We start from the raw sequence: 22,824 nt of genomic DNA on the forward strand, positions 1-22,824 counted from the left end.
GTGCCCGTTTCTGGGCCAGGCTGGAAGCCTTGCCCTGGACGACAAAGTCATTAACCTCTTTCTCTTCTCTATCTCCCTCGTGCCCACCCCTCCCCTCCCCGCCCTCCCTCCCCTTATCTCTCGCCCACCTCCCGCGCAGAGCAATGTTCTGTGATGGTGCCCGACATGCGTGGACTGAGCCCCGGCCGCAGGCTGCTGGAGCCCGCCCTCTGCCCGGCTGCGGGCGGGAGCCCTGAGCCCGGGGCCGAGGGCCGCCGCCGCCACCGCCACGTCCTGGCCCTGCCCGAGGAGGAGGCATGGCGGCCCCAGCAGTGCGCCCTGCTCGAGGCCGAAGCCTCGGACGAGGCGGGTATGCTGCCGGCCTCCCCGCGCGCCTCCGCCGCCGGCTTCGACAACTTCTTCCCGGTGCAGGAGGGCGAGGGCCCAGGCTGGGAGGGCGGCTCCAGCCCCTTCCTCCCGGTGAGCCCCGAGGTGATGAAGCGGCGGCGCGGGGGTCTTATCGAGCAGCGCGACATCATCAAGGCCCACGAGGCGCACAAGATGCAAAGCACCCCGCAGGCGCGGCGCAAGGAGTGGGAGTGAGTACCAGGCGGGCGGGATTGGGGAGCACGGCGTCAGCCCGGCTGGTGGCCAGGGAGCAGCTGAGGGGGCGTGGGGACCGGGTCGGTGGTCCCGCGGGAACGGATGGGCCAGCGAGGCAGATGGATCTATCGCTGCTCCCGCCAAAGAGGGGCTTGACCCTCCGAGGTAGGTCCCTGAGGTCAGACCCGATTGAGCTCACTGATCAGCCCTAGGCTGCACGGAGCCTCACTGAGGCCTACAGCTGGTTCACTTGGAGCCCGCCCTCCCCATCCCCCCACGAAGTACACCTAATTTACCGAGAGCCTGGGCAGAAAGCACTGGGTTCTGATTCACACCCTGAGCTTCCCTGAGAAGAGGAGCTCTATAAACCATGGAGAATCCACCCAACTGGGAAGCATCTATCTCGTTTTTCCCTCCGGAATTGCTGCTATAACCCTCCTCTTTCTGGTGTCATTCTTGAGTGAATGATTACTTTTGGGGACAGGTCTTCAGTGGATAGAAGAGATTGACCAGGATTTCCCCACTGCCCCCCCCCCCCCCATGACTTTATTTCTGATCTTTTTGTGTAGAGCAAAAGGATCTGTGTTCTGTCTTGGGCTACCTTTACCCTGATTGATGCTTATTGGGGACTGGGATTTTATTCCTAGGAGTCATAAAGTAGAGGAAAATAGTATTTTATTTAATTCTCAGTCACTCCAGATTTACATCCCACCCAGGGACTTTGTCCTTCGGATGCCAGTGTTTATTCTGCATGTTTGCATGTCCTGTGATCTGTATGTCTTTCTCTCTCTTGCCTTAGACTGAGTTGTTAGATGTTAGGCTAGCAACAGGTGCTTTTTGACGGTGCCGGTCATGGTGGAATTTACCTACCTGCTTTTGGTGGACATCCTGTATGGTGCAAATGGGGGTAGACTAACTGATCTCTGGTGGTCTCTTCCTATGGTTGTTAGTTCATTCATTCAATGACATGTACCAGGCTCCTGGGATTCAGAGAGGAGTTGGGCACTCAGCACTCAACAGGCCTTCTCTCCTGTTAATCATCTTCCAGTGCTCTTAGTTTTAAAAACCTTACCTAGCTCTCTAAGTGCCAGCAACATTCTAAGCACCTTACCTAACTCACGTTACTTCTCATCATTACTATGAGGTAGGTACGATTATTGTCCACATTTAACCAACGAGACACAGGGAAGTTAAGTGACTTTCCCAAGGTCACTCTGATAGTTACTGCATTGTTAATGTGGTTTGAGGTTCGTTAGTGATTTGTACCCTGGAAGTCTGGTTCTAGAATCCATGCTTCTAACTCTGAAGGCACAGTGCCTTTTATTCTAGTTCTCGCAGTACTCCTTATCTCAACCACCCATTGAGATGCCATGGCAAGGGCACTGGCTTGGGGGTTGAGAGACATGGGGCTAATTCCCAGGGTGACCTTATAGGTGGTAAGTCATCTCATCATGGCTTTGAAAAATGAGTAGGAGAAAGTAGATGACCATTTGAATATGGTACAACTCTGATGGTTGGTATTTCTTTGTATTCCAGAAGTACTATATTTTTATGCACCTCTGTCTTGTCTTCTTAAGACGATGCTGAACAGCTTGAGGGCAGAGGCTGTCTTGCACATTCTTCATGTCACTCAATGCCTGTCATACGACCTAACTCAAGAATTCCTACAACACTCACTGAAAACTTAGCTTCACCATGGCTAGCGATTTGTGAATAACTCTTAGGTCTTTCTCTAAGTTAAACGTTTGCTAGTTGGAGGATGGAGTGACTGTGGGGATGGTGGGAGACTGTGCTTTCATCAGGGCGGGTCCATGAGGAGGTGAGCCAGAGCAGACACACCAATGGCTTGAGGTCATGTCAACCTCTAAGACTAGCGGTAGAGGAGGAGCCCACAGAGGAGATGAGAAGAAGTGGCTGGAGTGGTAGGAAGAAAACCGGAGGGCACAGGGACAGAGAATCAAAAAGAAGGGTGTGTCAGAAAGAACACCGTCTGTGTAGGATGTTGATGAAAGGTCAAATAAAATGAGGATGGAGAGGAATCACTGGGTTTTGGCAATATGGAGGTGACCTTAATGGGAACAATTTCAGCAGGGTGATGGGGCAAGGTCCCAGATGGAGTGGGTTGCGGAGAAAGTGGGAGTGACATGGCCACACCCTCCCTGCTCCCCAGCACTCACAGCCATCACTGCAGTCTGTTTGGAGATCTCTGTGGTCAATACCACCAAGACCTTTTCCTCACCACAAACTCCCTCCCCACAAGGCTCTGTGCATGCCTTAGTCTGATCCCCTTCCTCCTCTCCCCAAATTCCCCAATTCCCTGATATCGCACTGGCTAGGACTCATGTTCCATCGTCAGCAAGAGCCTTCTCTGGACAGTCCCTTCACCTCCTGTTCTAAGTGGAACCTGCCTCTCTCCCAAGAATGCTGCCTGACCTGCAGCCGTGTCACGTGATGGCTGTCTTCCCTCCCACACTGCCTTGTACCCTTGAGCCTGAAGGTGGGGTGTGTGTCTCCTGGCTTCTCACTGTTGCTTCCAGACCATTATTCCTCATACCTGTCCTGAAACGCCAGTTTGGAGCTCATGGCATCAGACAACACCACCTGCTGTTCCTTCCTGCTGCAGCCATCTAAAGACGCCCAGACCACTCTCCTTCATGCCAGGAAGATTTCAGCTTTTGGTTTACTGCCTCTCTCCCCATCTCTTCTCCTGCCAGCAGTTCTTAGTTATTTCCATATCCACTTAGATAACTCTTCTTGTACCCTGGCCCCTTGGTTCCTTAACCTCTTCTCCCCCACGATTCTGCTCCATGCTTCCAGCTGAGACCTCATTTCCTTGGCTAGCCTGGACCGTGTCGTAACTGCACTGCTCCACGGTCTCAGTTTCACTCATCTCACTGTCTGTCCAGTTCACTCCCTCTGGTGCTGCATTTCCAAGATTCTTTAATCTCACCGGCCTCCACAAGACGTTGATCCTATTACTTTGTCACTGCCCCCTCCCCAGCAGTATCCTCACTTCCCATCTTATCAAGTTAAACTCCATTGTAAGCACCAAAAATACTTTCCAGAGAAAAATGGTGACATTTCACTTGAGGTCTCCTCCTACTCTCTCAACTCTTTCTCCTGCCACCTTCTAAGATAGAGCCAATCAGTAGCCAAGGGCCAGGATGCTGGATGACTCCCAAGTTGCTCAGCAGCCCACTTCATGCTTCACCATCGTGGTGATCACTTCCTTGTTTTCACCCTCAACTTCCTTGGCCCTCTGGTGCTCCATTATACTGGTCTGGCAAAACTCCAGCCCTGCTTAGATCCCACCTGCCACCTCTTCTTCACCTGCACCTGGGCAGCTAAACATTGCTATAGCAAAACTCACAGCTGTGCCCAGTGGTCTGGCTGTAAATTTGTGACCCCTACCTCAGGTCCACCCTTAGTCCTGCCCAGAGATCCCACTACTTTTCCTTTTTCATCCACCCTCACACTCTTTTAGAGATTAGTTCACACACTTTTCCCTTCATTCTCAAACCCCAGCATCTCTTGCCAGCCTATTCCTAGCTCATGACCACAATTGCTTTCCTACTTCACTGGGTAAATAGAAGCAATCAAAGAGGTTTGTATGAGCTCTCACCCGCATTGACCACCTGCTGCATCTGGACCCTGTTCCAGGCCATTCCTCCTGTTTCTGTGGACCAACCCCTCATCACACTCCACGTGGAGGTCTGGTGCCCACGTAGAGCATGATAAGCCTGTTTGTCTATTCGCTCTATCTCTAAATTTTCTCCTACAATTCCCTCTGGAACCCATTCCAATCAGGCTTCTGTCGCCCTCACTGCAGTGAATCGTCCTTTTTTGCCTTTCCTTTTTTTTTCTTTTTAAAAAAGGATTTATGAAGGAGTTTGGAAAGATAGTGCATAGAGTTTCCATGAAAGAGTCTTCAGAAACCCATTGCATCAGTCCTTTGCTCAGAACCCTCTAGTGGCGCTCCACCCCACAGAACAAACCCCAGTCCTTAGCATCGTCTACAAGGCTCTGCGTGACCTCCCTCCTCGACTTTGACCTTGACTTCTCCCCTGCAAAGATGCACAGGAGTCTTCGACTTCATCTCTTTATCTTTCCCCCACTCATCTGCTCCAGCTCTGCTGGCCTCAGGCCATTTCTTGAACCCACCTCACCGCAGGACCCTCGCCTTTGCTGTTCCCTCTGCCTGGAGTGCTCTTCCCCTCAGAGCACTCACCCCCCACTTCACTGAGGCCCCTGCTCAGAGAGACCTTCCTGACCCCTCTCTGTTGAGGTCTCTTTATTGTGCTTTATTTTTCATCATAGCCTTACTATCATTTTCCCAACACACACATACGTGCACATACAAGCACATAGAGATACATGCACACACACAGACACAGACGCAGACACACACACACGTATTTTGTGTGTGTACATTTGTCTCCCTGCACTGAAATGTAAGCTTCTTGAAAGCAGGGACTTTGCTTATTTTCAGTGTATAGAATAACGTCCCGTATGTAGTTGACTCGCAATAACTGTTGGTTGAATGAATGATGAAACAAATGCACTGAGGGGAATTGATACCTATTTCAATCAGCTAGCTTCCAGGGAAAGAGGTAACTGAGTTCTCTGGGTCAGCTGTGCAGTTGTGCAGGTTGCTGACTGCACAAGGCCCTCCAGTTGAAGGAAGTGGAGCAGAGGAAGTGGGGAGTCTGTTCTCTGCCCTCCTTCAGGGCTGCTCAGGACCCCGTGTCTGTGGTGCACCTTGGGGAGATGGAGCCTTCTTCTCTCTTCTGCCGTCTGGCTTCTCCGGACTTAACCTTTTATAGACAGGCTCCTCCTGGCAGTAGGACAGGGCAGCCTGGTCTTTCTGCAGAGCATGGATTTGCTGCAGTAGGAAATCAGGAAGGAGTCTGTCGGTGGCCCTGCCAGCTTCCTGCTCCTCCCTCAGCTCCAGCCCCTCCCTAGGCCCTGTCCACCGCCCACACAGCTGACAGCCTATGGCACACGCACACCACCCGCTTTACAAATCCTGCCTCCTTGGCGCTGACTCAGGACTCTGGTGCTGCACGAAGCAGACTAGAAACCAACCTGGGCTGTTTCCAGCATTTTTGCTTTTGCCTGGGGGAGCTAAATGCTGGGAGGGGGAGTTGGGAGGGTAGGAGGAGACTTCAAGGAAAGGGTCTCCGTTTTCCTGAAGACAGACTGTAGGTCATTTGGATGAAGCAGATTTTCTTGTGCGGAATGTTATTTCCCAAAGAACCTGTTAAAAGGTTTCCTCAGGCCCAATGTACTGGTTATGAGACCTTTTGTTTAACACTTAAGTTTTATAGCTCTAGCAAGTGGGCATGAAACCATGTTTTACTAATGCTGTAATATAATTCCCTCAAGCTTCCAAAATATTTTCATATATACTATCTTATCTGACCCTCAGTATGACCCTATGGACCAGCTACTATTATTTCTAATTTACAGAAAGGAAAATGAGCTGCAAGGTCAGAGGTGGTGTTAGGTCAAAAAACCCAAGCCTTAATGACAGCTGCCGCTATCGATTGAGCACTGGCTATGTGCTAGACGCTTTGCATGTTATTTATTCTAATGGAAATCACGGGTACTATTATAAAGAATGAAAACATTTCATATGGGACTATTATTGCATATGGATTTGGAAGAAAGGAAAATATGTGTAACTTTAAAGTCTGCGTAGGTTGGTACAACTTACTCTATGAAGAGGGAAACAGTATTTCCATAATCATAGTACTTATCATGCTATATTGTAATTGCCTGTTTACATGTCTGTCTCTTCCACTAGACTGTAGAGCAGAGAAGTTTGTCTGAGTCGCGTTGTGTCTCCATCACTTAGCACAGTACCCGGCACGTAATAGACTCTTAATAGATATTTGCAAAATGAAAAAAAAAAAAAAAAAAAAAAAAGAAAGGTGTGATTTGACACACCTAGGAAACTCAGGTTTGACGAGGTTTACGTTAGTTGTCCAGGATCTCACAGCTAATGAGGATTCACACCAGGCCCTCTGACCTCAACTCCTGTCTTATTCCACGGGGGCGTTCTGCCCACCTTGGCATCCCCTGCAGTGACTACACAGCACAGGCACGTGACAGGAACCCAGTTCAAACTAGTGGGGTTGATTCTAAACTTGTGCACCGTGGGACCTGGGGCTGATTGTAAGCTCTCTGCATTTTTAGAGTGGAGGAGAGTAATAATACTTGCCTTGCTGATCTGTTGTAAATTTTGGCCATATTTATTATATCACATATGCTGGTGTGGGTCCTCAAAATGTTGGTGAGCCCCAGAGTTATTCTGGGCCTCGCCTCTGCCTACACAGTCTCCCTGGGTGACCTCAACCAGGTCCACATATATAGAGATGACTCCCGAATGGAGATTTCCTAAGAACTCTTGACTTTTGTAGCCCAATGCTAGCCCCGCATCTCCACACTGGTGGTGGTCTAACCAGCATCGAGAACCTAACATGGCTAAAGCAGAACTCTTGACCCTCTTCTGACCCCACCTGCCTCCTCGTTCCTGTAAATGGCATCGCATCTGTGCATTTCCTCAAGCCAAAGATTCTCAGGATCCTTTATTGCTCTCCTGCCCTTTTCTCCCGCTTCCAATCGGTTGGTAAGCCCTCTACCCACACATCTCCCAAACATATTCCAAGTCTGAGCACTTCTGCATCCCCACGGCTGCCAGTCTCTTCTGTACCACTGTCACTCGGACCACTGCAGTGGCCTCCCTGTTGGCCTCTCCCTCGTGTTGGCTTCTCTGTCTGTAATCAGGAATGTGTCTATTCACTCACCAGACAGGGATGTTTATAAAAGATGTAAATTTAACTGTGATTCTGTGACGTAACTTGCCCTTGTACTCAGAGTAAAATCTGAGCTCCTTTCTCTGCCTCACGAAGTCCCACACCACCTGGTCTTTGGGTGGCTTCTGGCCTCATCCCGACCACTCTCTCCCTTCCTCCCTATACTTTCGCCCACCTGCCTTCATTCAGGCCAGGTCCGTGCCAGCTTACGTCTCTGCGCTGGTTCCTCCCTCTGCCCAGAATGTTCTTTCTCCAGAACTTAACAAGATTGGTCCATTCTTGTCATTCTGACCTCAGCTAAAATGACACCTCCTCAGAGAGGTTGCCCTTCACATAGTCTAAACTAGACATCTGGTAACTCTGGGTCACATCACCCTACACAGTTGACTGCCTCCCCCCGCAAGTGCCATGCAGCCTGGTCCCCTCCATGGTCACAGTGCTGGGAGCAATGCCTGACACCCAGGCTCTTAGTGAATATATGTGAGTGAATGAATGAATGAATGATTGCTCGATGAACAGTTGACATGGTTATAATTATGATCTCCATGCTCACCCGGCCTCTGACAGGCCCCAGACACGTTATGGGGTCCGGGGAGCTCAGGGCTCTGAGTCTAGACCAGCGTGCGCCCTTGGGGTGTAAAGCCTCATGGGCCGTGAAAACCCAGGTTGGTTAAGTTGCAGGTCATCGGGGCACTGTCCTCCTTCACACCTTCCTTTGATCACACTGAACCATGTGTTATTTGACCTGGGGAAAAATATGCAAGCATTCAGAGTTTCATTTTCTTCCTTAGCTAGATTGTGGATAAGGACGTTGACTTTTCTGAAGAACATGCCAAGTACTTAGTCCAGTGTTTGGTTGTTTTCCCCCTCATGTTGGGTTCCTCACCTTCCAGAGCCGTGACTTGCCATCACTGTCTACAGCAGGGCGTAGAGGTTTGCTGAAGTCCGTGGCACAGAGGGTGCAGTCAGGGTTGGGATCAGCTGCATAAGTCAGTGGACCCCAGCAGCTCTCAGGTGATGAAATGAGGAAATGCACAGTGCCCAGCACGTGGTAAAGAGTCGGTGTGCGTCAGCCATTTCCTTCTTCTCCTTCCCTTTCCCCTTCCCCTCCTCCTGGTCCAGCTGCCTCATTTACAGGTGAGGAAACTGGGGTCCTGAGGGCTGGGTGACTGCTGTTGCTTTACAGAAACCATTCTTCTGATGGCAAGGTCAGTGGACTGTGGTGAATGAAAAGGCTTGGAGGACCCAGCCCTGTAAATCCCACCCATCACTCCCGCCCACAGCCCTGCAGCTGTGCTATCTTGGGAGGTGGGACTGGGGCAGCCAGATTGGGAGAGACGATAACTCAAACACGCCACCAACATTCTCGCCAGCTTTCACACCACACTCAACATCCGTGACAAATTCTGTATAAAAAAACAACAAAAAAAAAAAACCCCCAGACGTCTCAATCTTGAAGCTTTCTGGTTCAATTTTTAAAGCCATGTGACCAATTTTTCTCTGAACTCTTGAAAGGCAGCTAACCCCATGCAGAACGAGTCAGACTAAGTGGGGATGTCCTTCCGCATGCTGTCACTTGCTGGCAAAATCAGGCTCACCTGGGTTAGTTCTTAGAATACTAGGGTCTGTAAAAATGTCATTGCCAGAAGGGCAGGGGGGCAGAGTTTTTGCTCAGTTGAATAGATGTGCTTTGTTGAATGATCCGATATTTTAATACAATTTAAATTTGTATGCTTTGAGGAGGGCCAGGAAGGTCACTGCAGTCCCCATCACTCCCTACTGCCTCAGACAGGGCTGATTCATGCGTTTAGAGGACCAGCTTTGCCCTGAAGACACTTGAGCAGGCAGCCCTGCAGAGTTCAGCCCCCTTACTCACAGACAAGGCATTTCAGGCTCTTAGGGTTGTAGTATATATAACAGCCTTGCAAAAACCAGGACACGTGCCAATGGAACACAGAAATCATGAGCCTTCAACACACTGCGTTATCACTAGCCAACGACACGTTTGGAAACCACGAGCCGAGCGGGGACCTGCAGCATATGCCCTGCCTTCTTGGAGTTCTGAGCAGCACAGGGCACCACCCCCCAGCCCACCCTGGGAACCAACGCAGTTCTGGTGACCCCGAGAAACTGGCTTTATGATGGATGGCCCTTTGGGGGAGCTTCAGCACACATCCTTGAATTTTTTTTTTACCTGTCTTCCAGGGATTTCAAAAAAATGGTCTCTCTCTAGGTCTGTTCTCTATGTGACTTTCCTTTCCCTACTTTTTTTTCTCCTCCAAACCTTCTGGCAGTTCTGTGAAAGCTTCCCTCAGAGAGTCAGCTGTGGAGATATGCACGGTGGGGAGCTTAAGCAGCGGGGGTCCCTGTGCAGGTGCCCAGCCCCCTCCCGCAGTGCCTGGTGACTTTCATCCCTCATACCCTCTCTGCTCCTTTGCTGAGCCACCGGCTGCCCTAAGGGAAACCAGAATTTGTCACCTTCTCCAGAGCATGGTGCCAGGAGCCAGCACTTTGTGGGGTCACATGAGTCTCTTTTGTCCTGGTTCATCCCTTCAAGACCAGGTCAGGAAGGAGGAGGCGGGGAGGAGAGTGTGTGAGCCTGCAGCCCAGCTCTCATTCCTGATGTGCCCCAGGTGTCCAGTCCATGTCTGTGCTTCCCTTTCTGGCAGCATCAGTCTTGTCTGTTTTGAGGGACAGCTGAGCCAATCTCTCCTCCCCGCCACCCGGCCATCTCCTCTCTGCCAGCATGATCCATGCCTGGGTACCTTCAGAAGGAGACGTTCAGCCTTCTGAACGCGTCAAGATAGGAAGCGATTCTATCCCCTGAGACACCTTTTTGAAGAAAATGGGGAAAGGGGCGCCCTCTACTGTCAGCGGTACAATTTGTCACACTTTCCCTGCTTCTTGAGATAATTTTTCCTGTTTTATGGTGCCCCCAAGTGGTCATTTCTGTGTAGTGCATCCATTGTCTCTCACTTGGAACCTTTTCAGAGAGTGCTCTGTAGCTGGAACGGGCCAGAGCAGCCTAGGGGTCACCCATCATATCACAGGTGAGGACACCAAAGCCAGAAGATGGAGGGCCTTGCAGAGCTGGGTGAGCGCGCAGGGCTTCCGGCTTCAGTCCAGGGCTTCCCACCTCCCTCACTGCCTTGCCCTGCCCTTCCTTCGCTCACCTGGATGCATGGTTCCAGATGAGTCAGGAGTGTTTTTCTCTTGGAAGTGACAGAATGGATGAAGACACACGTAGAAAAGGACATACTTGGTGCTGAAGATCACACACACATACAGACCACCTGCGGTATTCCAGGCATTGTGGTAAGCAAGACGTTTAAAAACGTCGCCTCACGTAATTTCTCTTTTAACGTTCAGATGAGAAAGCAGAGGTGGAGAGAAAGCAGTGCATCACCTTAGGCCCTGCGGCCAGTCTGCTGTGACCTTTGGCCTGTGCTGTTTTCAGGGGCTGCTTCTCCTCTCAGCACAGGACGCCCCTCAAGAGGCCTGCTCTCCCACCTGTACCGTCTTCCACCTCTCCTTGCCGTTGGCCCCTCTCACCACCTCTCTCTTCCTCATTTGTTTTTCAAAGCCCAATGTGGAAAGGAATGAATAAATGTGGGGTTGGGTTCCTTTTTTGCTTCTCTCCCTTCCCTCCTTCTCTTACCTGGGAAGCCCCGTGTAGACCCTCTGCTGTGTGTACACATCTCACTACCGGGCCACGCTGCTCATCACCTGCTGATCTCAGTGATGGGAAAGCTGCATCCCTCCCCACGTTTATAAAGAATACAGGGAGGAGTTAGGTAAATTCTCTTTCTGTTCTTAGAGTACAGAAATACTTACTTGGGGGCGTGCTCTTTGGTGTGGGGTAGGGTGGCTGGACATACCTGGCCTGGGTATGCTGAGGTCAAGTCCATCTTCATCCCTCTCCCCCCTCATCGCAGCGCTCCCCAGCCATCATCCACTGAGGTGGCTCTCTTCCCCTTATTTCTATGCTGAAGCTGGGAACACTTGTCTCTCCCTTTCTTTCTGTCATGACAGTGCAATCATATTAGACATACAGGTCTGCGTTTTGCTTTTAATTTTGCTTTTTAAAAGTTAACATTCTATCATGGATATCTTTCCCTGGCAGTTTCTAGAAAGATGACCACAGTGTCTCTTTAATGCTGCATGGTATTCCTTAGATGCAGTTTCCTTAGAACCACAACTTATTCACATAGCCCCTCTCCAGGGGAGTTTCCGGTCGCTCGGCGATTACGAGCCACACTCCAGCGACCCTCTGTTATTGAGCCTCTGTGACACGCGCTTTCCTTCCTGTAGGATAGAGTTGAAGGAGGGGGTGGGTGGAGGAGGCTTTCCCACACTGTGCCCTCTCGCCGCCTGAGGACTGATGCTTCTCCCCAAACCCCTCCTCTCGTCTTGGCTGCAAATTGAAATGTGAACTTTTGCAGTCTGTGTTATCTCTCCGGCCCCACCGGAGAGGCACAATGAATTAATAATATGCCAGCAGGAAACAGAGAGATGGAGTCATTAATTGTCAGTCAGTGTGCCCAACCTCTCCTCTCAATAATTAGCATGCTGACAGCGTCGGTTTTATCCAGAGCCAGGGCGATGCTTCGGGGACGCTTGTGGCTCAGCCTGTGGCATCCGGCGCAGAGCAGGGAGCCCTGGTGCCTTCCTGGGTGGAGTAGGGGCCTCCTTGCAAGGGGCTGGCTGAATGCAGAAGTTTCTCCAGGGAACCCTGTGTGCCTCCTTGGGTTGGGGGGGGCGGAATGGAAACAGGCCGGGGGGGCGGCGGGCAGGGTTGGGGGTTACTGTCCAGGTGGTGCTAGGCTGTGTGTGCTGGCCCACGTGGCAGGTTTGTGATTCTGGTTCTGCTGCGGGCGAGTGACACTTGCCAGATTGCGTTGGTGTAGTTGTCTCAGGGAGGAGCTTGCTTTCAAATCACAGGCTCCCTCTAGGGGGAGGTGGCCCCAGGAAGATTGCCTCAACATAAATACTGTTCTAACCCCACCCGTCCTCCTTCACGACACGTACACTCCTATGAGGTGTAACATCTGGCCGTGCACAGTGCCAGGCTTGTATAAAGTTGCTCAAGAAATGTGTCTATAAAGGAGACTGTCACCAAGAAGCTGTGTGGACCCTGGCCAAGCCTCTTTACGTCTCTGGGCTCTGTTTGTAATATGGATTAGAGGTAGCCCTCGCTTGCTGTCTGAGGCAGTGTGGTCAGATGGCTCAGAGCACATTATAAATTATAGGTGTGACTGCCTGTTTTCAATCCGGGCTCTAGCACCTGGGAGCTGGGTGGCTTTGGGTAAGTCACTTCACCTCTCTGGGCCTCTGTTCCCTCCTCCCTTTATTACTTAGAACTAATCTTGGTTTGATATTGACGTAAACTCCAATCTGATGAGAATAATTTTTTCCCACGTTTGTACGCTGTTTGACATGGAAATTTCTTAGGCCGCCTGGCTGGGACTCAGCCCTGTTCCTTCCCCGTCTTCCCAAGTAGGCTGTGGAGCCAGTTGGGGGCCATGCGGCTAAGACAGAGCCACATCCTCTGGGCTGGGATGCAGGCATCGCCTCCTCCTGCACTTGGCCCTGGCTTGGCTAAGGGCCAGGCTCTGTCAAGCCCATCCTTTACCCTCTGGTGCCTAGGACACCTGCCTTCCTTCCCACATTGCTCTGGGGCCTCTGCTCCCACGCTGCTGCAGGGGTGGGAGGCTGCTTGTTGCAGACCAGGTTCCGGGAAACAGACTCTGAGACGAGGATTAATGTGCAGGGTGTTTATGCAGGTTTGGGGGTGCTCTTGAGATCAGCACTGGGGGAGAGGAAGGGAGGGAAGCAGGATTGGGCTGAGGGAGAAGTTGGGCTGCGATTCGTCTCAACAGAGGCCTCAGATGACCTCATGGGGTGGAGGTAGAGGACTCTAGAACTCGGATGGTCTTCCAGAGTTGTCTGGAGTTGGGGCAAAGAGGCGAGGCCTTTCTCTTCCCTCGTCGACCAGACACTGGATGCGTGCAGCTCCGCCCCCCACCGGCCCTGAAGGTGTCCTGACCTTGGTCCAGGTGGGCAGCTGCAGCTAAGGCAATTCCTGAGGGGGCTGACAGTGCGGACTGTGTGCCAACAGCATCCCAGCAGCTGGGGGAAAGGACCTGCAGTCCTGAAGGGGAGACAGGGCATGTCATGGCATCCGCCACACTGCTTTAAGGACTCCTGCACCACACGGAGGGAGGACGTCATGTCCCCCCCATCCACACGGTACAGACTTGCCTCTGAGCAGAGGCACAGGGGCTGGCCAGAACCTTCTGGAACACCAGCCAGGACCTGTTCTCCCAAGGGTGCTCCTCTGTTGTAAGTGCTTCCCTTTCTGCACACCTGTGGAGATGGTTGGAGCCTCTCAGTGGAGGGTCTGGGTCTTTCCTCACTTTCACCAGCCAGGATCACGTGCCTGGCGTCTGGGCTTGACTCTGCTGTCTCGGGCTCCTCTCAGATGCTTCTGGCCGCAGAGCTCAGTGGAGGCTGAAAATCCTTGGAACTAGGTAGACCCGAGCCTGTCACCCAGTAGCCTGACACGTCTCTTCATCTTTCTGGGATTAAGCAGCAACATCTCAGGGTTGTTTTTGTCTATGTATTTACCTTTACCAATAAGCTTCATACTTTCTTATGCTCTCGTGATGTGTTTAATCTCATTTTCACTAACGTTTATTATTCATCTTTGGCTTGTCAGTTTGGGCTGCTGTAACAAAGTACCATAGCCTGGGTGTCTTTTAAACAACAGAAATTTATTTCTCGCAGCTCTGGAGGCTGGAAGTCTGAGATCAGGGTGCCGGCACGGTCAGGTTTTGGTGGGGCCCTTCTTCTGGGCTGCTGACGGCCGACTTCTCACCGTGTCCTCACAGGTAGAAAGAGAGCACCAAGCTCTCTGGCCTCTTCTTTTAAGGGCACTAACCCCATTCATGGGTGCTGCACCCTCATGACCTAATCACCCCCCGAAGGCCCCACCTCCAAATACCATCACTTTAGGATTTCAACATGTGAATGTTAGCAGAACACAAACATTCAGTCCATTGCAGTCTTTCTCTGTCCCGCACTTTCCTTAGGCTGTAGCCAGGAAGCAGGACCATCATTTACACAGTGAGCTTCAGTGACCCACCTACACCGTTCCCAGTTTGCTTTAAAAAATGTGGGTGTCTAGATTCCAGCTCTGAAAGATTCAGATGCAAATACTCTTAGGTGGAGTCTTGGCATTGATATGTGTGTATGTATGTATATGTATGTATGTATAGATGTATATTGATATATATATTTTCTACAGCTCCCCAGGTGATTCTAAGGTGCAGCCAGGGTTGAGAGCTTTTGACCCAGACCTGTGGCTGCAGATGGGCAGGCACCTGTGTCCAGCCTTTGTCAGGAGTCAGTCCCTCTATCATCTTTCCTGGGACATAGCGTATTGTCTGAGACTATCTTCTGAGACCCCCCACATTTTTTTGCGGGGGTAGACTGCTCCTGTAGGCCTTTTAGAAGGCAATTAGAGCATCTCTGAGGGGTTCTGCATCTCTGTACCTGTAAAATAAGGTGCTAAGGCTCACTGGATGATAATTTATATCCTTTTGTCTGAGTCCTGGGACAATGGGAGGGGGAAGGCTTATCTGGACCTGAATCCAGTTTGAATCCAGCAATTCTTAGTTGTCTGATCTTGGGTACATTACTTAGTTCTCCTGCACCTCATTTTCCTCATCTGTAGGACATTATGTACCTTACAATACAACCCTACAATTCTAGGACATTATATAGTGGACAAAGCATGTTCATTATGTCATCTAATTTGAGCTTGTAATGACCTGGCCAGTTGTTATGGATAAAATGAAAGGCTTAGAGAGATTAAATGTTTTACCCAGAATCACACAGCTAGAGCTGGGATTGAACCCACGTTTTCGTTTACGTTACAACTCTGCTGAACATGGACCTTGCAATTTCATATGACTGTAAATAAGTAAGGTTCATAGAGGGCCCAGGGACTAACACTGTCACAAAGGAACAAGGCCACTGACACTTAACTTTTCTATAAGTTCAGCCATTGTTAGATCTGGAACTGTGGTGACCTTTTCAGGGTTATGGGCTCCTCCAAGTATCCCAGGAAAGCTATGGAACTCTCCCCACCCAGAAACACACTCATATACACACACCAGCCTGAACAATTTTTGCCTGCAAATTATTATGAGTAATTTATTTCACATACATAAAATAGAAAAATGGTATTCCAAACGAGTATGCTTCTTCCTCAATTTTTCATGTAGAAATTAATGACCATTTGCTAAAAAAAAAATCAATTCAAACTGTACAAATAAGGCAAAAGATAAATTTAAGCTCTGCTTAAAAGTAAATTTGAATGGAAAATTGGTGTTTGCTTTGAATAAGGAGCTGAAATTGTGAAGTGATTTTTGACGTGGCAGGGGTACATCATCTTTGCTCGCCAGTTGCTTTTGACTTGGTTTAGATCACAACATACTGACCCTGAAACTCAGAGGTATGTCATTTTATCATTTTGAAGACATCACGACTCTTTTATAAATTGAAGGACAGTTGTTTTACCATATTGTGTTAAGTTTGAGGTGTATAGCAAAGTGATTGTAATATATATATATTATTTTTTCAGATTACTTTCCATTATAGATTATTACTATATACTGAATATAGTTCCCTGTGCTAGTATATCCTTGTTGCTTGTCTATTTTATATATAGTAGTGTGTATCTGTAAATCCCATACTCCTAATTTATCCCCTCCCCCCTCTTTCCCCTTTGGTAACCATAAGTTTGTTTTCTCTGTCTGTGAGTCTGTTTCCGTTTTGTGAATAGGTTCATTTGTATTGTTTTTTGGATTCCACATGTAAGTGATATCATATGATATTTGTCTTTCTCTGTCTGACTTACTTCACTTAGTAAGATATTCTCTGGGTCCATCCATGTTGTTGAAAATGGCTAAATTTCATACCTTTTAATGAAGTACAGGTAGCAACCTGGGCTTGCAGTAGGCATCTGAAGTCCAAGGAGCAGGTGATGGGAACCTCCAGTCTGTAGCAGGTTGGTCAGAAGCACAGGTAACAACCTGGGCTTGTGATTGGAATCTGAAGTGGAGGCAGTGGGGGGCGGTCTTGTAGGACTGATCCCTTAACCTGTGGAATCGTAGGGTATCTCTGGGTCGATAGTGTCAGAATTGAATTGAATTGTAGGGGACACCCCACCCTGTATTGGAATTGGGTCCAGGAACCTAAAACTCTACCCTAACCTAGAACTTACCTCCCTCCATTGTCGGGGGAAGGGACCAACCCTCGAAACCTAACCTACCCTGTTACCTTTCCTCACCATCCCCTCTCTGTCCTGTGCTTGTCTCCTTTGTGACCACTTCTCTAGCTGCTGTTTCTCAGGTTAAGTACCTGAGGCCTCTCCCCGCAAGGCTTCTCTCAGCCTGGTCCCGGAGAAACCATATTTGCAGTCTCCCAATCTTGCTTATCTGGGCTGTTTAACATTCTCTCAATTTTGCATCCCATTGCCTTTAAAATCTTCAACCGTTTAAAAAAATGTAATGATATAGACTTTTCCCCTCTCATTACAAAAGACGTATTCATTGGAAAACAATTGGGAAATAAGGAAGACTATAAAGAAGAATATAAAAATTACACACAGTCCAGTCACTCGAATCCAAACGCTGCCAACATTGTGGTGTGTTTTTCCCTCTGGTCTTTTTCAAAGCATTTTATATACATACAAATGTGTTTTTAACTTCTAGCCCCCCACCCCCCAAATTGAGCTCCTACAGAATATATAGTTTTCTATCTTGCTGCTTTCACTTTTCATTATATTGTGTTATAGTAATACCATTCAATATTATTTGAAAACCGGATTTGTAATGGCTGAAGTTCAGGGAGAGATTTGGGGGTTCTTATGCTGCTGTTAAGATAGAGACTCATGTAAACTTAGTTCCTGTCTTGCTTCTTATTCTTCCTCCCTAAAGAGCTCTTGCCCAAGAGAACTGCAACTCTGAAGAGCAGCAGCCAACTGTGAAATAAACTATTTCAATAATAGCTCAGGGAGCACTTGAAACTAGCACTTGGGTGTTTCTGGGCTCATTGGTCTAAGTGAAGCCTCCTAACCCCCCTCGCTGGAATCTTAGATGATCTAGATGGGCCTGTGGAGCTGGGGTTTGACCTACTTCCTTGGCTCTGTGTAGCATTGGGCAGATGACTTAACCTCTCTGGTTATTTCCTCATCTGTAAAATGGGGATAACAATAGTACTCACCCCATAGAGTCTTGTACATATTAAGTGAGGTGAACAAATAACATGTATTGCAGTACCTGGCACATAATGATCAATAAATGTTAGTTTTACCATTTCCCTATCATTGGGCATTTTTGTGTTCTAAAATTTTTTCACTATTAAAAACAAATTAATTTATCAATATTCAACACATATTTATTGAATACTTACTAGATGCCAAGTATTCTTCTAAATGCCGGGAATTACATGGGGTAACTAGACAGGTGTCATCTTACGGAGTTTAAATTTTACTGGAGAGACATGACAAACAAGCTAAGTCAGGTGGTGACAAGGGCTATAAATGAAACAAGACAAGGTACTGAACTAAGAGGTGGCAACTTCAGATGGAGTGGTCAGGGAGGATCTTTCTGAATAGGAGATCCTATTGGAGAAGGATGTGGGAGAAGAAGTGAGAAAGGGCAAGTTGAAAGGCTTGAATGACAAGGAGAAGAAGTGGGAAAGGGCAAGTTGAAAGGCTCTGAAGTGGGAGTGAACTTGGGGAGTTCAATCAAAATTCAGAAGCAGTACATATATGGAATCTAAGAAAACAGTACTGATGAACCTAGTGGCAGGGCAGAATAAAGACGCAGACTTAGAGAATGGACTTGAGGACACAGAGGGGGAAGGGGAAGCTGGGATGGAGTGAGAGAGTGGCATGGACATATATACACTACCAAAAGTAAAACAGATAGCTAGTGGGAAGCTGCTGCATAGCACAGGGAGGTCAGCTCAATGCGTTGTGATGACCTAGAGGGGTGTGTAGGGAGGGTAGGAGGGAGGCTCAAGAATGGGGATATGGGGATATATGTATATGTATAGCTGATTCACTTTGTTGTACAGTAGAAACTAACACAACACTGTAAAGCAATTATACTGCAATGAAGATATAAAAAAAAAATTCAGAATCAGTGAGTGAGCAAAGTGGGGGTGGAAGAGGTGCCTGGAAGATGGGCAGGGGCCACTTCATCATGGAGCATTTTGGGGGACAGAGCAAGGAGTGTGGAATTTATTGCAAAATGTGAGGGACCCCTACTGGGGGGTTTTGTGTGGGGGAGAAACACACATTCAGTCATGTGAGCTGGACTTGGCTCACGTGGGCTTGTGAGAACCGATTATACCCATTTCTTCCCAACTGATTGTTTAGTGACATCATGTTGGTGACTTAAATGGCCATGGTGAGAGTGTTCACACTACAGAAATTTGTAGCAGTTCCTACAAATCAGGGCTTTCATCCTCCGGAGGGTCCATTGTTAAACATTTACCAGCACACCCCTGGAACACACTGATCTGGGTTTTTAAAAACACTTCTTTAGCTGCTCTGTGGAGAATGAATTATATGGAGGTGTTACTGTAATGAACATCCTTGAATGTACCATTTTGACTGTAGTTCTGAGTACTTCCTTAGGAGAAATTGCTAGAAGTGAAATTACTGCGTAAAATCATCTAATTGCTACCTCCTTAAAAGTTTTCACCAATTTATACTTCCACCAGCAGTAAGAGACACCTTTCCTGTAACTTTACTGATACTGATCATTAGCAAGCAAAGAAAGGGGGAAAAAACTAAATTTGTTAGATAAAAAATGGTATCCTATTTGATTATTAATGATTGAATGTTTATCACTCATATGTTTATTTTCTTTATTGAATTATTCATGTCCTACGCTCCTTTTAAAAATTGGGTGTTTGTATTTTTCTTATTGATTTGTCAGAACTCTTTATATATTAAAGTTTTAATTTTTTGTCATTACGGTGTGAATATTTTTTCTTAGTTTCTTCTTTACTCTTTTAATTTTTAAAAATATATTGAAGTTTTACATTTCTATGGAATAAGATCTATATTGTTTCTTCAGCCTGAGGAATTTTCATTTATGTTTTAATTATGTTTTAAAAATACATTGTTAATCCATCTGGAATTTATTTTGGTTTAAGATTTTTAGTTAATATTCAATTTCATTTTATTCTAAATGGTTAACCAACTTTCCTAGCAGTATTTATTGAAGAAATCTTTCTCCACTGGTTTTTAATGTTATCTGTATCATCATCTACAATTTTAGGTATAGTAGAGTCTGTTTCTTTTTCTGCTTAGTTACATTGATCTATTATTTCCTACTAGCGTGCTGTTTTTATTTTGAGCTTTATAATATATTAGAATATCTGATAAGGTAAAGTCTCCTTTAGCATACTTTAGAATCACTTTGCAGTAATATAAAAAGGTCAGGATTTTGTTGGGAATTGCAACAGTCTTTAATTGGTTTGGATAAAAGGGACATTTATATTTTTTCCATCTTGGAATATGGTATTTATTCAAGGTTTCTCTTACCTTTTGCAGTAAAATATTATAATTTCCTTCCTTTATACAAATTCTGTTGTTAAGGTTTTTATTTCTAGACGTAGTTTTTATTGCTATTATGAACAAGATACTTTTTTCTAACATGTTATTGCTGGCATGCAGGCAAGCTGTACTTTTTTGTGAACATGTATGTCGACCATTTACATTGGTGTCCCATTGAAATCTAAACTCCCAGGGCCTATGAAACTGCCTGCTTTGGCACCGCCTGCCCCTCCAGCTTCATCTCCTACACCTGCTCTCTTCTCTCTGTCCTCTGGGCCCTCTGGCTTTCTCTTACCTCCTCCAACATCCTGACCTTTTTGTTTTACCACTTTGCACAGTCTGTTCCTTTTATCTGGAACTTCCCATTCTGTTCTCTATGGAGCTGATTCCTTTTTATCCTTCAGGTCTGGGCTCACACATCCTCTCTTTCCAGAGGACTTTCCTAACCACCTTATCAATCTATCATTATTTATTTGCAAGAATCGTGGCCATTTACTTATCAAGCTACGTCCACTGGCTAGGACAGTGTCTGTCACATAGTAGGCTCTCAATATATTGATATATTCTTGGAATGAACCAGTGCATCTGACTACCTTTCTGAACTCTTGAGTTAATTCTAATACAGTCGAATGAGTTCTCTTACTTGGAATGTCCAGGATTGGCTTATTCTAGTCTAATGATATTTCTGAGGTTGAGGTGTCTTAAATCCAAAGAGCTCAGTGATTGATAACAAAAACATGAACAACTAAGAACTCTCACTATTGCATGATTCGAGTGAGACTGCCAGGGCCTCCCTGTGTGCTCACCAACAGCATCTCTGACTGGTCATTCTAAAGGCCAGCAGACCACCCCATCACCGTGTGCCATGGGTAGCCTCATACCACCACAGGCTTCCCTTCTCGCCACGAGGCTGATGTGTGTAGTCTTGCTTCTGACAGTTTTATATTCTCTTTTAAACATTTCCACATTTGTTCTCAATGTCATCTCTTCACCTTCCCGCACTCTCTCTCTACAGATCATCTCCACCAGTGTAAATACATGCTATATAATCTCATATTAAAAAAAAAAGCAACCCTCCCTGAATGTCATACCCCTCTTTATCCTCTGTCCTCTTTCTCTGCTCTCCTTTACAGCAAAACCTCTTGAAAGAGTTGTCAATAGTCGTCCCCACTTTTTCATCTGCTGTTCCCTCCTTAACCTACTCTAATAGGCTTCTGTCTGCTAAAACTGCTCTTGTAAAGTGGTGTCCTTGTTGCTGAGTCCCAAGGTTCCTTCTCTGCCTTTCTTCTGTTTGACTTCTCAGAGTATTTGGTACAGCTGACGACTGTCATTCTGGAAACATTTACTTCTCTTGGCTTTTGTGATAGCACGCTCTCCTAGTTTCCTTCCTAACTCTGTGACTATTCATTATAGTCTCTGTTGCTGGCTCTTCCTCTCTGCTCTATTCCTCATGTAGGTGTGCCTCAGGTCTGGGTTCTGGCCCTCTTCTCCTCTCTATCTATACTCATCCGCTAGGATCTCATCCATTCTTACAGGTTTCCAGAAATCTGTATGTGGATGACTTCCACATTTATAGATCCAGCCTTTATCTCTCCTCTGAGCTTCTGAGGCTTAATCCAGCTGCATCCTTGACAACTTAACTCAGGGGTCTAGTAGCATCTTCAGCTTAACATGTCCAGACCAGAACTTTCAACTTACCCCATCCTCCAAGCTCCTCCTCCTCCATGTCTTCCCTGTTCTACAAATGGCACCACCGTCTACACTGTGGCTCCAGACCCAGTTAATGCTGAAGAGTTAAGGAAGGTGTGTGGTGAGGTAACAGCTACGTTTCCCAAGGGTGCTGTTTCCAGGACTGTCCTCTCTCTGATCTGACCTTCCTTATTTTGTAGCACATGTCCCAGAACCCAAAGTCTGTGGCCAGTTCTCCCTCCCCACTACTCCCACTTCCTGTTCCTTCTTAGGAAGTTTGGTCTTGTAATGGCTCTAGAAACAGAGGTGCTGAAGGCTAGAGTGGGCAGTGGTATTCTGTCTTCTCACAAGTTATACCCAGGCAAGAGAAGGTTGGCTTCCTGGTTCTCTGGGCAGTAGAACCCTTGCCTCCCTGTGATGTGCAGCAGGAATTGCAGATGAGGGATGGTGCATTTCTGGAAATTCTTTCAGGCTCGTAAGTTTGTTCTGTTCCAATTCCATTCTCAGTTATTTTTTTTTAAAAAAAAAGTATTTGTTTTTGTCCATCTTTTCCTTTATCATCATGGGTATTTTGGTGGGGAGTGGGAGAGTCTAAATCAAACACAGTCAGTGTTTTAAGCTAGAAATCCTCAAAGAAAGACAAATATAAACAATTAGGACAAACTTCTTTATACCTAGCAGAATGCCAGAATTCAGAAAGCTGGATAATACCCACATTGGCACTGATGTGGGGAGATGGGAACTTTCATGGACTGCTGGTGAGAGCGTAACTGGTACAACGACTCTGGAAAGTATCAATATAATAATTTGGTAGAATCTAGTGAAATGAAGCATGTGTATGACCTATGACCCGGAAGTCCCACTCAGATACATAAATCCTGGAGAAATGCTTTGCATAGATCCGAAAGGCCGTGTCCAAAGATTTCATTGTCGTGTTGCTTGTAATAGCAGGGAGTTAATGGCAACCTAGGTGCCCATTACAAAGGGAACAGTTAACTGCAGTGGAAGCAGTTATAGGACATGCAGTAGGGAAGCAAGAGCCTGCATACTGAAATACGGATAAGCTTTAAGTACTGAGTGAAAAAAATGAGGAAC

Source organism: Phocoena sinus, chromosome 1 (genome assembly GCF_008692025.1).
Source record: "Phocoena sinus isolate mPhoSin1 chromosome 1, mPhoSin1.pri, whole genome shotgun sequence".
In the NCBI taxonomy this organism is placed as follows: Eukaryota; Metazoa; Chordata; class Mammalia; order Artiodactyla; family Phocoenidae; genus Phocoena; species Phocoena sinus.